The following is a 14,606-nucleotide window of genomic DNA, read 5'->3' as shown; positions in this document are numbered from 1 at the left end:
CCTCGACTCAACACTCTCCATGACCAAGCAAGTCAACGCAGTCTCTTTCTCCTGCTTCAACACCCTCCGCATGCTCCGCAAAATCTGCAGGTGGATCCCGACACATACAAGAACAGTCACCCAGGCCCTCGTCAGTAGCAGACTCTACTATGGAAACGCCCTCTACGCCTGAGCCCCGGCCAAGCTCATCAAACGACTGCAACGCAATCAAAACGCCTCGAAATGCCTGATCCTCAACGTACCACGCCACAGCCACATCACCCCCCACCTGAGAAACCTGCACTGGCTCCCCGTCAACAAGAGGAGTTCCTTCAAGCTCCTCATCCACGCACACAAGGCACTCCACAAGACCGGCCCAGCCTACCTCAACAGACGACTTTTCTTCTACATCCCCAACCGCCATCTCCGCTCGCCGACCTCGCCCTCGCCTCAGTCCCCCGCATCCGAAGAACAACCACCGGCGGCAGATCCTTCTCCCACCTTGCCGCAAAGACCTGGAATACCCTCCCACTGAGCCTATGACAGACCCAAGACCTGCTGACCTTCAGGAGGCTACTCAAGACCTGGCTGTTCGACCAGTAGCGCCTTCCCCCCTCCTTTTTCCCCCAGTGCCTTGAGACCCTCACGGGTAAGTAGTGCGCTCTACAAGTTCTTGATTGATTAATTGATTGAACAGAGTGAGGTCCCTGCATCTAATATAAGTAGCTACCTCTGTCTTTTACACTTTTGTTTGGAATGTGAATATGTGGCTAGGCGATCACCATGAGTGCTATGTGATGAAGTCTTTCCAGGGCACATGATGCCAATAACAGGTATGTGAGTTACCTGGGCTTATGAGGACAATAACTGGGCTTATGGTGACAATTACTGGCATAGGGTGGAAGTACCTACAAGAGCATATGATGCCAACGCTGGCATGGTAGCTATGATGTCAGTCCTGGCATTTGATAGGGAGCAACTACCTGGGTATACAATGCCAGCATATGAATACAATTACTGACATGCAAATGATTAGCTATTGACTACATTTCATACACTGGCAATTACTGAGAAGATGGATTTAGGTGAACCTACCATTGTAAATGATGCTAGTATGTGGTGTCAATAAATTAGCAGAAACTGAACATGTGGCACTTTACCTGGGCAGATGATTGTTGAATCTTAGCATCTGACTGAGCATGGGTATATTAAACTTTAAGTGTGTTTAAACTGGACCCATGAGCCTCCAATACTGTCGGTGGCCTATTCGTGAGGCAGTTCTGTAGCATGTGTGGTTGGTCATTGGATATGAGGCAATACCTGGACATATGAACTAGCTTTCGCCTGTCTGGACCAGGAGCTGGACATGAGTCAGCATCTCCCCGATTGGACTGTCTTTGTCTTACCCCTTTACTACTAGCTTTAGGAGCAGATGGAGGAAACAGTGTAGGGGAGATAGTGGGATAGCAAGGTAGAGATGATTTACTGAAAAGTACAAGCTGATATTTCCGAACAAAATAAGTGAATGTATTAAAAATGGAAGGTTGATATTTGCGAATACTGTGGTGGTATGTTATAAAAATGTCAGGCTGCTAATTAAGGGGGAATAAAAGTTTAGATTAAAGTTACATTTAGAGTAAATGAAAAGCTTCTTGCTTCTGAGACAGTTATGTTATGGCTCATGTGGCTGTGTTGCATAATATAATGTAATAGATTTTTATTTCTGTAATACTGGTTTTTAATTTGAGATCCCTGCATGATCGAGGTCGTGTGTACTGCCTGAACTTGTAAGTCCCCTGAAACCCAAGGAATAGTTCTGCTGTAAGAGCTGTTGGGTCTACCAACCCAAAGGATAGCTCAGCGGCCTAAGCCCTCAGAATGTTGGATTTGCTCAAGTCTCCAGTTTACTACCCTGTCCTGTCCGAGAAGAGATCTCAGACAGATTACTGCTCGCAAAATCAACTGGAAAGGACAGTATATAAAAACAAAAGGATTCGGAGGTTAAAAGTTGTAGGAAATGCAATTTAAGTAATTATAAGAGACTTATTCAAATCACCTACTTAATTTATTTGAGCCATCGGTAAGAGCTCTGTATTTATAGCCAATAACTTTGAAACGTTGCATTGTAAAGTTAGTCAATCAGCACCACTTGGTTCTGAAAACACTCTTAATGAAGGGGTTTTGAGCTCACTCTTCAGGCCCTGCAGTAGGGGTGTATCGCATGCGTGGTTCTGTAGAACATCCTGTTACCCCTATGCTTTTCAGCTATTTGCTTATTGAAATTGTGCTTCAAAAATAACGATTGGCCATATTCTATTTTCTCGGATCAGAAGCCCACAACTATTGTCTTAGGCGTGTCAACCATTGTTTGTTACAAAGTAAAATGCAGGCCAAGAAAATATGCTAAACCTTATGGACTCTTCAGCAGCTACATCTGCTAAGAGCTCAGGGCATCTTCAGTTTCCATGGTTAGAAGCGTCTCTCTCAGGAGTTCACTTGAGGACAGTATGATGTAAGAGACTTGCAATCATGCGAGCAGTACGGAAAGCACGGGGCCTCCTGAAGAAACTGTAAACATGGATGAGATGATTAATAAACTGATGAAGTAACTGTCGGTCACGTGCGAGATTTCCCAGCTAGTTTGAGGAGCCCTACAACTACTAACTCATCTTCAGTGGCATCATTTCCTCCTCCTAACCAGACAAGTGACACTACAGCCTCCCACAAAATACACCTTTTTGCATTTTAGTGCTATATTTCAAGTGTAAGATTTCTCCTTTGAAATATAGAGACTGTGCACCTTTACACTTCCTCAGAAAAAGCACTACTTTAAAAACGTTTTGAAATGCAGTGCCACGATGATTATCATTCAATGCTACCTACATTTTAGACTGTCCCTAAAACTACGGGTTACATTTACAATGCACAGCAGGATGATTCAGAATCCATAGTGTGTGCTGTGTAAAACATGGGCCCCTATTACAGGCAGGGTGCAGTGTCCCTGTTTGCTCCATGACCTACCTTTCATCAAGTGCCCCAGGTGCAAACAGGGACAATGTGCCTTACTATGATGAATGCAAGCTCGTGCTGCCCTGGCCAATGGCACTTTAAAGAGGGTTAGTGAGTGACTGGACTCACCTGCCGCGGTATGCCTGAGGGGTCCATGGAACATCCTTTCTTCCCTCCTGGGCTAGCTTGAGGGTGTGCACTGGCAGTGTGCCACCTTGGTGTGACACACTGACCGTGCTTTTCCTAAGGGCCTGTTTGCTTCTGTGCCCACATCCATAATACAGCACGGGTGCGGAGGCAAAGTTATTCCCTCATTTGCATGGGGCCACTCCTCCATTCAAATGAGGGAATGCTATCCGAAGATAGCTCCAGCACTACCTGTGCGCCACCACTATCAGTATTACGGAAGGGGCGAACAAGTTTCTGCGGCCTCTTCTATAATACTATAGGGCCCAGGGGTGCCCAAAGTGGGCGCACATGCCCAGTTCACCTCCGGGGCACTATGTACAATACGGCCCCTGGTGAAGTCAATTCACAAATGATTCACGAGCACCTGAAATAGTACTACTTCATTTACTCATAAATGCCTTTGTGAATTGGACCACTAATCTTTAGATAAACCATTAATTAATGTTTCTGTGTGTTTTTGTTTTAATAAGTACTCCTTTTGCAAACATGAAAACAATTTTTCACACTCTTCTACATTCCAAACTGTGTTAACCAATTCACAAAGGCGTTTATGAGTACTTGAAGTAGCCCTAACAGCGAGTACTGATTCAAGTACTCATAAATGCCTTTGTGAATTTGCTAATTAATGGTGTTTTCTTTTTCAAAACACTTGCAAGCTGAATCTCCCGATCAAAAACAAGTTTTGACCCTCACAATGCTTAGTTGAGTAATCGTGTGTTCCTATTTTCCAAGACAACATTTACTCCAATTATGTTTTAGATGAGAGTCTGTGCATGGTCTAGGGGGACTACACAATCAGAATAGGAATTTTACAAATTAAGCCTGTTTCTTTGTTCTGTTGCTATTCCTGTCCTGTTGTTAGGTCAATGGAAATTGTAGCAATTTTTGGAAACGAATATTGTATCATGACAGCACAGTTTGCTCGTTCACAGGCAAATATATTTTTGGCATAATGAAGGTACTGGCAATGGGGAACTGAAGTGTCATAATTGAAGCAGGGTACTAAGTTTTTTAAGTTAAACCCCTGGCTCCCAGCGGCTGCATTCCTTGTGCCTTTGCTACATTGCACACTCAGATAGGGGGAGGCGTAGAGAATGTGCAAAGTTGATCAGCTTCTCCCTAGATGTCATCTGCCCGTCACACCCTTCAGTGTTTGCATCCTGTACTAGAGTACTTATTTGAGTTAGTAGTGTTTCAAACAGAATCATTGTGCATAGCAACATCTTGCGGTGCATAAGAACAACATGACTTTGGAGGAATACGTTTAGAAGTGGTGACAAAGCTTGGGTAGTGGAAAATTAGACAACTACAATAAAATAACACACATGGAATGTATTATGTAGTTTACATGTATCCATCGTGTTTTTTGACCCCGCCTGCATTACTGGGACTCCCATTACCTAGGTCTACCGCTTTATCTCATCTGTGTTGATGGCGCACTATTTTTATCACGTTTTTGGTAAGCATATGTAAGATAAATGAAAAAAAGCAAGCAAGTATAAAAGAGAGTATACTGTGTCATAAACATAGCAAACATGCTTGCAATAATTGAAAATGTTAAAGTTAAGAGAGACAGCACTGCTGCCATCGACGTGTACTACTATTTAGTTGTTGACTGTAGAATTAAGATACTCGAATTCTAATTTCAACTTCGACTTGATTGCATTTTGTGATCTTGTGCGACAGATTACTTTCCAGAATATTTAGGAGAATGTAGAAACAGTTACCCACCCTGCCTAAAATCAAGTGAACATTCCCCAAAGTAAGTCCAAAGGAGGTGTTACCTGCAAATTACTATGACTGGATGCAAGTTATGTATGGAAGCAAAATGTGCAAACACACGTTTCCTAAGCTCCTAAATAACAAGTGTGAAAATAATTGTGGAATGACCATTCTTTGTGGCTGTCTGAATCCAATCAAAGTGCCTGTTCCTGCCGCTGCAGGTAGCACCAAACTAAGATAGATTGATCAGAGGTCAACGTTTCCCGCCATTCTACAAAAGGGCGCATGACACCTTTTCCTCAGAGTAAATGCACTCCTCAATTCCCTATTTTGTATCTCCTTTAGTGAATGTATGACATTACAACGAAAACTATTACAACGCATACCTTTACAATGCGGTCAATGCAATGCAGCTTCCATTACAACACATACCATTACAACGCATTTTCCATTACAGCGAAAATTACTATTTTAACACCGCTGGGTGCTTTTCTCAGGGACGGTGCTGGTCAGTGAGGGATATGCATTGTAATGGCATACGTTGTAATGGCATGTGTTGTAATGGATCCTGTCTTGTAATGGATCCTGTGTTGTGTTGACCACATTGTAAAGGCATTGTGTTGTAATGCCTATGTTGTAATGGATGTTTTCCACCTCTACTATCTTCCTGGCATTATCTACCCCAGTTTCAGCACAGCATACAGAAGGCATGTGGACAGCGAAGATGCCCTCTTACACGATAAAACTATGACTTTATATTTTAAGGATGTCATCAGCAAGCTTGAGGCTGTAAATAGCGTGCAATTCAGGGAAGATGTTTAACAGATATGGAGTAGGCTGGGCCAAAGTCACTGAACAAAGCCACAGAAATGTGTAAAAAAGCTATCAGTGCAGTGAGCTTTGCCTGCACCCACGGAACTCATGCCTTTTTTTTACAAGCAACTGAGCACGCCAGAGACCGTAAGACGGAAATAAAAAAGAAAAGGAAATAAAATGAAGAAAGAAATATTAAGAAGCAGAACACAAGGAGAAGATGTAAAATGCTGTAATTCAAGTAATGAATACAGTCAGCGTTGAAGACGTGTCTACTCAGTATAATAATTGAATGGCATCATGGATTAGCATTTCCAAATGTTCATGTCTTCTCTGCAGATGGTTATTAGTTTCTTGTTCTCAAATAAAAGTTGTCCTTTATGAGTTTTAAATGTAATTTGTTTGGAAAGTCTATGGCTTAAAAACTGTATTCCAGACAATTATATAAATATCCACCAGTCTTGAAACTTAACTATGAAATTAAGTTTGAAAAAAGATATATATAGCTGTAGACCAAGTAAACATTGTCAAAGCTATTTACTTTCTAGTGAATTCTGGAGAGACAATGTGGATATCAGGCAGCTAAATCCAACTTTCAGCACTGTCTGAATGCTCTCAATAGGATATATACAGAAAAGCATGCACTCACTGGTGAGGAAAAGGGGAATTGGACGAGAGAGAACAAAGAGCACTGGATCTAGGTATTGTTTGTAGGGAATGCTTGAAACATCATTCTAGGCTCCCACACTTCTCACTTGAACATCCTATGTGCTAAAGGCTTAGTACGCTACAGACAAAATTGTCTTCCATCAAATACAATTAATTATATTGTATGCGCTTAATCCAGTGAAGAGATGATGTGTAATGTACGACAATCCTCTGTTTGCTCTAAGGTTTTTCATGCTGGTTTAAACATATATTTGAATCTGCAGTACTCCATAAGATTTTACATGATTTCCAATTTCTAGAAAAGTAAGAACCTTGAATACCACATTATTTAGTTTCTGAATATGCACAATTTAACCCAGTTGATACCTGCAAATTAAAGAAACTCTACAGAAATATTGTGGTTAGCCTTACAATCACACAAAATTATTTTCTGTCAATGTTGTTCTCAATACACAGAAAGTTCACCAATATGGATTCTTTGCTGCAGGCTCCTTTAAGGCAAAGGAGGGGTTCCAAGACAATATCCCACCTGTAAAAATGCATTCAAAGTAATAATCCCAGATGGAACTTTAACCCAACAACTACTCCAGTCAGATTCCCAGCAACCAGGTAGAAACTCCTTACTTGGTTTCCATCTCACAAACACTTTGACTGGATCCACAAAGTATAGTAACTGTCAACTGCAAAAAAACAAACATAAGATTCCAGAAGTTAAACAAAAGAAAACATCAAGCTCCTGCAGCGCACACGCTCAAGGGAGAGTAAGAATTGAGGTCTAAACAATGACTATGCACGTGCCGATCATGTCCCATTTCAGACTTCCGTTTCACCATCAATGGTCTCATGCCCTAGTAGAACGTCAGAGCGATTAACCTCCTCCAGTGCTTGCACCAGGGCCGGACTGGGGACCCACGCAACCCTGGCAATGTTGTAGGACCAGCTCCAGGAAGGGGGTGCAAGTGTGAAGCACTGCTGCATTTGGCACTGGGGGGCCGATATTGCAGCACCGCTGCAAAACTAGCCCCCACTGCTGTAAAACTGGCATTCAGCATAAGTTAAGGTGACTAATTTAGCTTCTGCATCCCTTGGTCATTGACCAGTCTTGCCCTAACCTGCACACAATAACATAAAGTTCACATATAGTCAGACAGTAGTATCTTTTATATCTTTGAAACTCCGGCCAGCTGACCTCAGTCTCTTACTTTTTGTCAATTCTCACTGTTTGACATAGAGGGACACACATCGGGTGGCACATACATAATTTAAAATGCTTTTTTGGGGGGTCCAGCTGGTGATATGTTCTCAAGCTCTACTCATTGAGTCAGTGGTGGCAAACAAAAGCAGTCTGTATGCAAACGTTACATAACATTGAGACCAGTTTAAACGCATACCAAACTAATTTCTAAATTGATGCAGTCTTTTAGCGCTTCATATTAAAAATGCTAATGTATTTTAGCTTTTACTACACAGGATCCTTAAAAATATAACTTGAGACAGTAAATCTAGATGAAAATGTATAGAAACACACGAACCAGGTGACTCTCGCCTTTTTGTGTCAGATAAACAAATGATGTTACATTTTATAATCCTTTTTTTAAAAAGACAGTAGTTTCATGTGTGCTACATGTTGTTGAGAGGTAGATGGGCAAACGTTCAGAAGGGATGCTCTGGTAGCCAAGCTCCAATTGCAGTTCCGGGCTATCCATGGTGAATATACTTATTCAATTTTTGTCGTTTGAGCAGAGTAAATAAATGCCAGGCATTTTATGATACTCTCCTGCATTTGTGACCAGGAAAGTCCTGTACAATTCCTGCCACAACACAGATACGGGCTAAAGTAGATTGCAACATATTTAAGGAATTAAGATTTAGAGCTCCAGAAGTAACCTTAAACTATCAGAAATCCATTTTTAGGTCTCGCCTGAGCCAATGCACTTGCGCATTGCTCCGGCGAGATTATATTAAGTAAAAGAACAGTCTACCAACGGCGGATTATACACAGTTCATGTGATCTATGCGCGTGACCAGCGCCAGCCACGTCACAAACCACCATTTGTCTCCAATCAGACTTCAAGGGCTGCCGCCCCCCCCCCATCAGACTTGAAAGGAATGCGCTCCCGCTCCCCCGCCCCCCCCCCCCCAATGCCGAGAGCTTGTTTTGCTTGTGTGCTTGCATCTTCCTTCCAGGGCAGGGAGCTTCTTCACTCCCCATCCCATTTGTTGCTATCTCTTGTTATCTGCTTCTACACAATGAATCATGTTAGTCACCATTCTGTACTACCCCCCATACACTCCTCTGTTGCCCCACAAACACAGACATATTAAAAAATATATACGTTTTGGTTTAAATAAGTGTGTTCCCGCTACTACTTTTTAAATAAAATAAAAGAGAGACTAGATTAGATAAGCACACCTCTCCTGTATTTCAAAAGGTTGCTCTTCCTTGACCTAACGACATCTTGTTGAGCATTCTCAAAATGAGGTCGGAGTCTCTTCGGACCCTTGAAGTTCACTTCCGCTTTGAACTACCATGAAATAGTTATGCCCACCTTCCTAACTAACTGTTGTACTGCTTGCCATTTGTCTGCCGATTTTGCATTTCTGCCTTGTCTCTCGGGTTTACCCGATCTTTGCCGTGGGACATAAACCTACTGAGCTGTCTCACTGGGAGTGCAACATGAGTGCCGCAGGTCACACATACGTTTCTTCTGCAAATATCGTAGACCTGTAAGTTATGGAGAAATTACAGCAACGTGTAAACCCACTGAACTTTCTGACCATTTCGTTTTTGGCTCGCACACACAAAAACCCTTGAAAGTTTGTCAGCTTATTTGTTAGCTCAGACTTATAGTATTTTATAGAAGTACCTGTCTGGGTGGTGCTGCTTAGCAGCAAAAGGTTATTTCACTATGCATTCGTTGCTTTTTTACTTCATGTATTTAATAATGGTTCAGAGGATGAGTTTGCCTTCTAGAATGAGTACCTGTGACAATGCTGGTTATGGACATTTCTTTAGGAGGTGCGTTGACCTGCGAGTTCTCAGTAGAAAAAGTACACACTCTGTGAAGATAGTTCAGTTGGCAGAGTGCACGCTGCCATGCTGTGTGTATGATTATTGACCTGTAGGTCACAGGTTCAAAGCTTCGGAAGGTCTTCTCAATCTATTGTCCCTTGGAGGTGAGTAAAATAAGTACCAATCGGCAGTAGTATATTATATTAAAAAAGTTATTTCGACGTACTTTGGATATACCTAATTATTATTTCAAATCCCTATTTGACCTTCTCCTTTCCAATCTGTTCATGCAAGCTCTGATTTTCTAAGTCTTGAGGTGCCATCGAGCAAACACTGCAAATGTATAATGGGGAGCGCTGTCGTGCTCTGTGAAATATCCTGTGCTCAAACAGTTGTGTATGTAGTCTGTTTTGTGAGAGATTCCTTTGTGTGTGTTGACTAATTTAGCCAAATAAATTCAATTTATGCCAGACACAATTGTTGCCCCTTCATATTCATCTTCTAGTTATTGATGACACTTTTTGTATAGCTGATAATTATGTACTTTTGACAAAAATGTCCAACTTGCCAAAAATGTCCAACTTGCCATCACTGGTTTTGCCTGATCTTGGTATTAGTTTTTCCCTGCAGGCTATTCCTTCTTGTCGTTCTGGTGCTTCTTTAGCTTTGTGTTCTCTTCACTATTCACTCACACTCACAACCTCACCCCTCACCCTCACAACCCACTCACCCTCACCCCCTCACACCCCCTCACACCCTCACACCCCCTCACCCTCACACACTCCCTCACCTTCACACACCCTCTCACCCACCCTCACATCCCCTCACCCTCACAGCCCCTCACCCTCACACACCCTCACACACACCATCACCCTCACACCCCCTCACCCCCCACACACCCTCACCCTCACACCCTCACCCTCACACACCCCACCCTCACACACCCCCTCACACCCACACCCCCTCACCCTCACACACCCTCACCTTCACTCACCCTCTCACCCTCACCCACCCTCTCATCCTCACACACCATCTCACCCTCACACACCCTCTCACCCTCACACACCCTCTCCCTCACACCCCCTCACCCTCACACCCCCACAACCTCACTCACCCTCACACACCCTCTCACCCTCACACACCCTCACCCTCACACCCCCTCACCTCACGCCGCTGCACGCCACACACTGCTGCACGCCTCACACTGCTGCACGCCTCACACTGCTGCCCGCCTCACACTGCTACACGCCTCACACTGCTGCATTACTCACACTGCTGCATGCTGCACACTGCTGCACGCCACACACTGCTGCATTACTCTCACTGCTGCATGCTGCACACTACTGCACGAATCACACTGCTGCACGCATCATACTGCTGCACGCCTCACACTGCTGCATGCTGCACAATGCTGCATTACTCACACTGCTGCATGCCACACACTGCTGCATGCCACACACTGCTGCACGCCACACACTGCTGCACGCCTCACACTGCTGCACACCTCACACTGCTGCACGCCTCACACTGCTGCACGCCTCATACTGCTGCACGCCTCACACTGCTGCACGCCACACACTTCTGCATGCTGCACACTGCTGCATTACTCACACTGCTGCATGCTGCACACTACAGCACGCCTCACACTGCCGCACGCCTCACACTGCTGCACGCTGTACACTGCTGCATTACTCACACTGCTGCACGCCTCACACTGCTGCATTACTCACACTGCTGCATTATTCACACTGCTGCACGCCTCACACTGCTGCACACCATACACTGCTGCACACCATACACTGCTGCAAGCCTCACACTGCTGCATGCTGCACACTGCTGCATTACTCATACTGCTGCATGCTGCACACTGCTGCCCGCCTCACACTGCTGCTCGCCTCACACTGCTGCCCTCCTCACACTGCTGCACACTGCTGCATTACTCACACTGCTGCATGCTGCACACCTCACACTGCTGAATGCCTCACACTGCTGCATGCTGCACACTGCTGCACGCCTCACACTGCTGTACTCCTCACACTGCTGCATTACTCACACTGCTGCATGTTGTACACTGCTGCACGACACACTGCTGCACGTCTCACACATCTGCACGCCTCACACTGCTGCATTACTTACACTGTTGCATTACTCACACTGCTGCATTACTCACACTGCTGCATTGCTGCACACTGCTGCACGCCACACACTGCTGCACGTCACACACTGCTACAATACTCACACTGCTGCACGCCTCACACTGCTGCATGCCTCACACTGCTGCAGGCCACACACTGCTGCACGCCTCTCACTGCTGCACGCCTCACACTGCTGCACGCCACACACTGCTGCACGCCACACACTGCTGCACGCCACACACTGCTGCACGCCACACACTGCTGCACGCCTCACACTGTTGCCCGCCTCACACTGCTGCACGCCTCACACTGCTGCACGCCTCACACTGCTGCACGCTGCACACTACCACACGCATCACACTGCTGCACGCATCACACTACTGCACACCTCACACTGCTGCACGCTGCACACTGCTGCACGCTGCACACTGCTGCATTACTCACACTGCTGCATTACTCACACTGCTGCATGCCACACTCTGCTGCATGCCACACACTGCTGCATGCCATACACTGCTGCACGCCACACACTGCTGTACGCCTCACACTGCTGCACGCCTCACACTGCTGCACGCCTCACACTGCTGCATGCCTCACACTGCTGCACACCTCACCCTGCTGCACGCCTCACACTGCTGCACGCCTCACACTGCTGCACGCCTCACACTGCTGCATGCCTCACACTGCTGCACGCCGCACACTGCTGCACGCCGCACACTGCTGCACACTGCTGCATGCTGCACACTGCTGTATTACTCACACTGCTGCACGCATCACACTGCTGCACGCCACACACTGCTGCACGCATCACACTGCAGCACGCCGCACACTGCAGCACGCCGCCCACTGCCGCACACTGCTGCACGCATCACACTGCAGCACGCATCACACTGCTGCGCGCATCACACTGCTGCACGCCATACACTGCTGCACGCCTCACACTGCTGCACGCTGCACTCTGCTGCAATACTCACACTGCTGCATGCCACACACTACTGCACGCCACACACTGCTGCACGCCACACACTGCTGCACGCCTCACACTGCTGCACTCCTCACACTGCTGCACGCCTCACACTGCTGCACCCCTCACACTGCTGCACGCCTCACACTGCTCCACGCCTCACACTGCTGCACGCCACACACTGCTGCACGCCACACACTGCTGCAGGCTGCACACTGCTGCATTACTCACACTGCTGCATGCTGCACACTACAGCACACCTCACACTGCTGTACGCCTCACACTGCCGTACGCCTCACACTGCTGCACGCCGCACACTGCTGCATTACTCACACTGCTGCACGCCTCACACTGCTGCATGCCTCACACTGCTGCATGCCTCACACTGCTGCATGCCTCACACTGCTGCATTACTCACACTGATGCACGCCTCACACTGCTGCACACCATACACTGCTGCACACCATACACTGCTGCACACCATACACTGCTGCAGGCCTCACACTGCTGCATGCTGCACACTGCTGCATTACTCATACTGTTGCATGCTGCACACTGCTGCCCGTCTCACACTGCTGCTCGCCTCACACTGCTGCACACTGCTGCATTACTCACACTGCTGCATGCCTCACACTGCTGCATGCCTCACACTGCTGCACGCCTCACACTGCTGCACGCCTCACACTGCTGCACGCCTCACACTGCTGCACGCCTCACACTGCTGCATGCTGGACACTGCTGCATGCTGCATACTGCTGCATGCTGCACACTGCTGCACGACACACTGCTGCACGCCTCACACTGCTGCACGCCTCACACTGCTGCATTACTCACACTGCTGCATTACTCACACTGCTGCATTACTCACACTGCTGCATTACTCACACTGCTGCACGCCTCACACTGCTGCATTACTCACACTGCTGCATTACTCACACTGCATTACTCACACTGCTGCATTGCTGCACACTGCTGCACGCCACACACTGCTGCAATACTCACACTGCTGCACACCTCACACTGCTGCACGCCTCACACTGCTGCACGCCACACACTGCTGCACGCCACACACTGCTGCACGCCACACACTGCTGCACGCCACACACTGCTGCACGCCACACACTGCTGCACGCCACACACTGCTGCACGGCTCACACTGCTGCACGCCTCACACTGCTGCACGCCTCACACTGCTGCACACTGCACACTGCTGCATGCTGCACACTACCACACGCATCACACTGCTGCACGCATCACACTACTGCACGCCTCACACTGCTGCACGCTGCACACTGCTGCATTATTCACACTGCTGCATGCCACACACAGCGCCAGGACGCCCCTTCGCTGGGGCAGCTGTTGCGCCTAATAAATGTTATTAACATAACATAACATAACATAACTGCATGCCACACACTGCTGCATGCCACACACTGCTGCACGCCTCACACTGCTGCACGCCTCACACTGCTGCACGCCTCACACTGCTGCACGCCTCACACTGCTGCACCCTGCACACTGCTGCATGCTACACACTGCTGCAATACTCACACTGCTGCACACCTCACACTGCTGCACGCCTCACTGCTGCACGCCTCACACTGCTGCACGCCACACACTGCTGCACGCCACACACTGCTGCACGCCTCACCCTGCTGCACGCCTCACACTGCTGTACGCCTCACACTTCTGCACGCTGCACACTGCTGCATGCTGCACACTACCACACGCATCACACTGCTGCACGCATCACACTACTGCACGCCTCACACTGCTGCATGCCTCACACTGCTGCACGCTGCACAATGCTGCATGCCACACACAACTGCATGCCACACACTGCTGCATGCCACACACTGCTGCACGCCACACACTGCTGCACGCCTCACACAGTTTCACGCCTCACACTGCTGCACGCTGCACACTGCTGCGTGCTGCACACTGCTGCGTGCTGCACACTGCTGCATGCTGCACACTGCTGCATTACTCACACTGCTGCACAATGCACACTGCTGCATTACTCACACTGCTGCACGCATCACACTGCCGCACGCATCACACTGCCGCACGCCGCACACTGCCGCACGCCGCACACTGCTGCACGCATCACACT

General features: G+C 47.3%; 1 protein-coding gene across 3 annotated transcripts in view; it reads left to right on the top strand.

Moving 5' to 3' along the window:
• NFKB1 (nuclear factor kappa B subunit 1) overlaps positions 1-14,606 on the top strand; it is a 398,216-nt gene that overhangs the window by 176,973 nt on the left and 206,637 nt on the right. The gene's annotated exons all lie outside the window — the stretch shown is intronic.

This window comes from Lissotriton vulgaris, chromosome 3_1 (genome assembly GCF_964263255.1).
Source record: "Lissotriton vulgaris chromosome 3_1, aLisVul1.2, whole genome shotgun sequence".
NCBI lineage: Eukaryota > Metazoa > Chordata > Amphibia > Caudata > Salamandridae > Lissotriton > Lissotriton vulgaris.
This window is presented reverse-complemented; position numbering and strand designations above follow the sequence as displayed.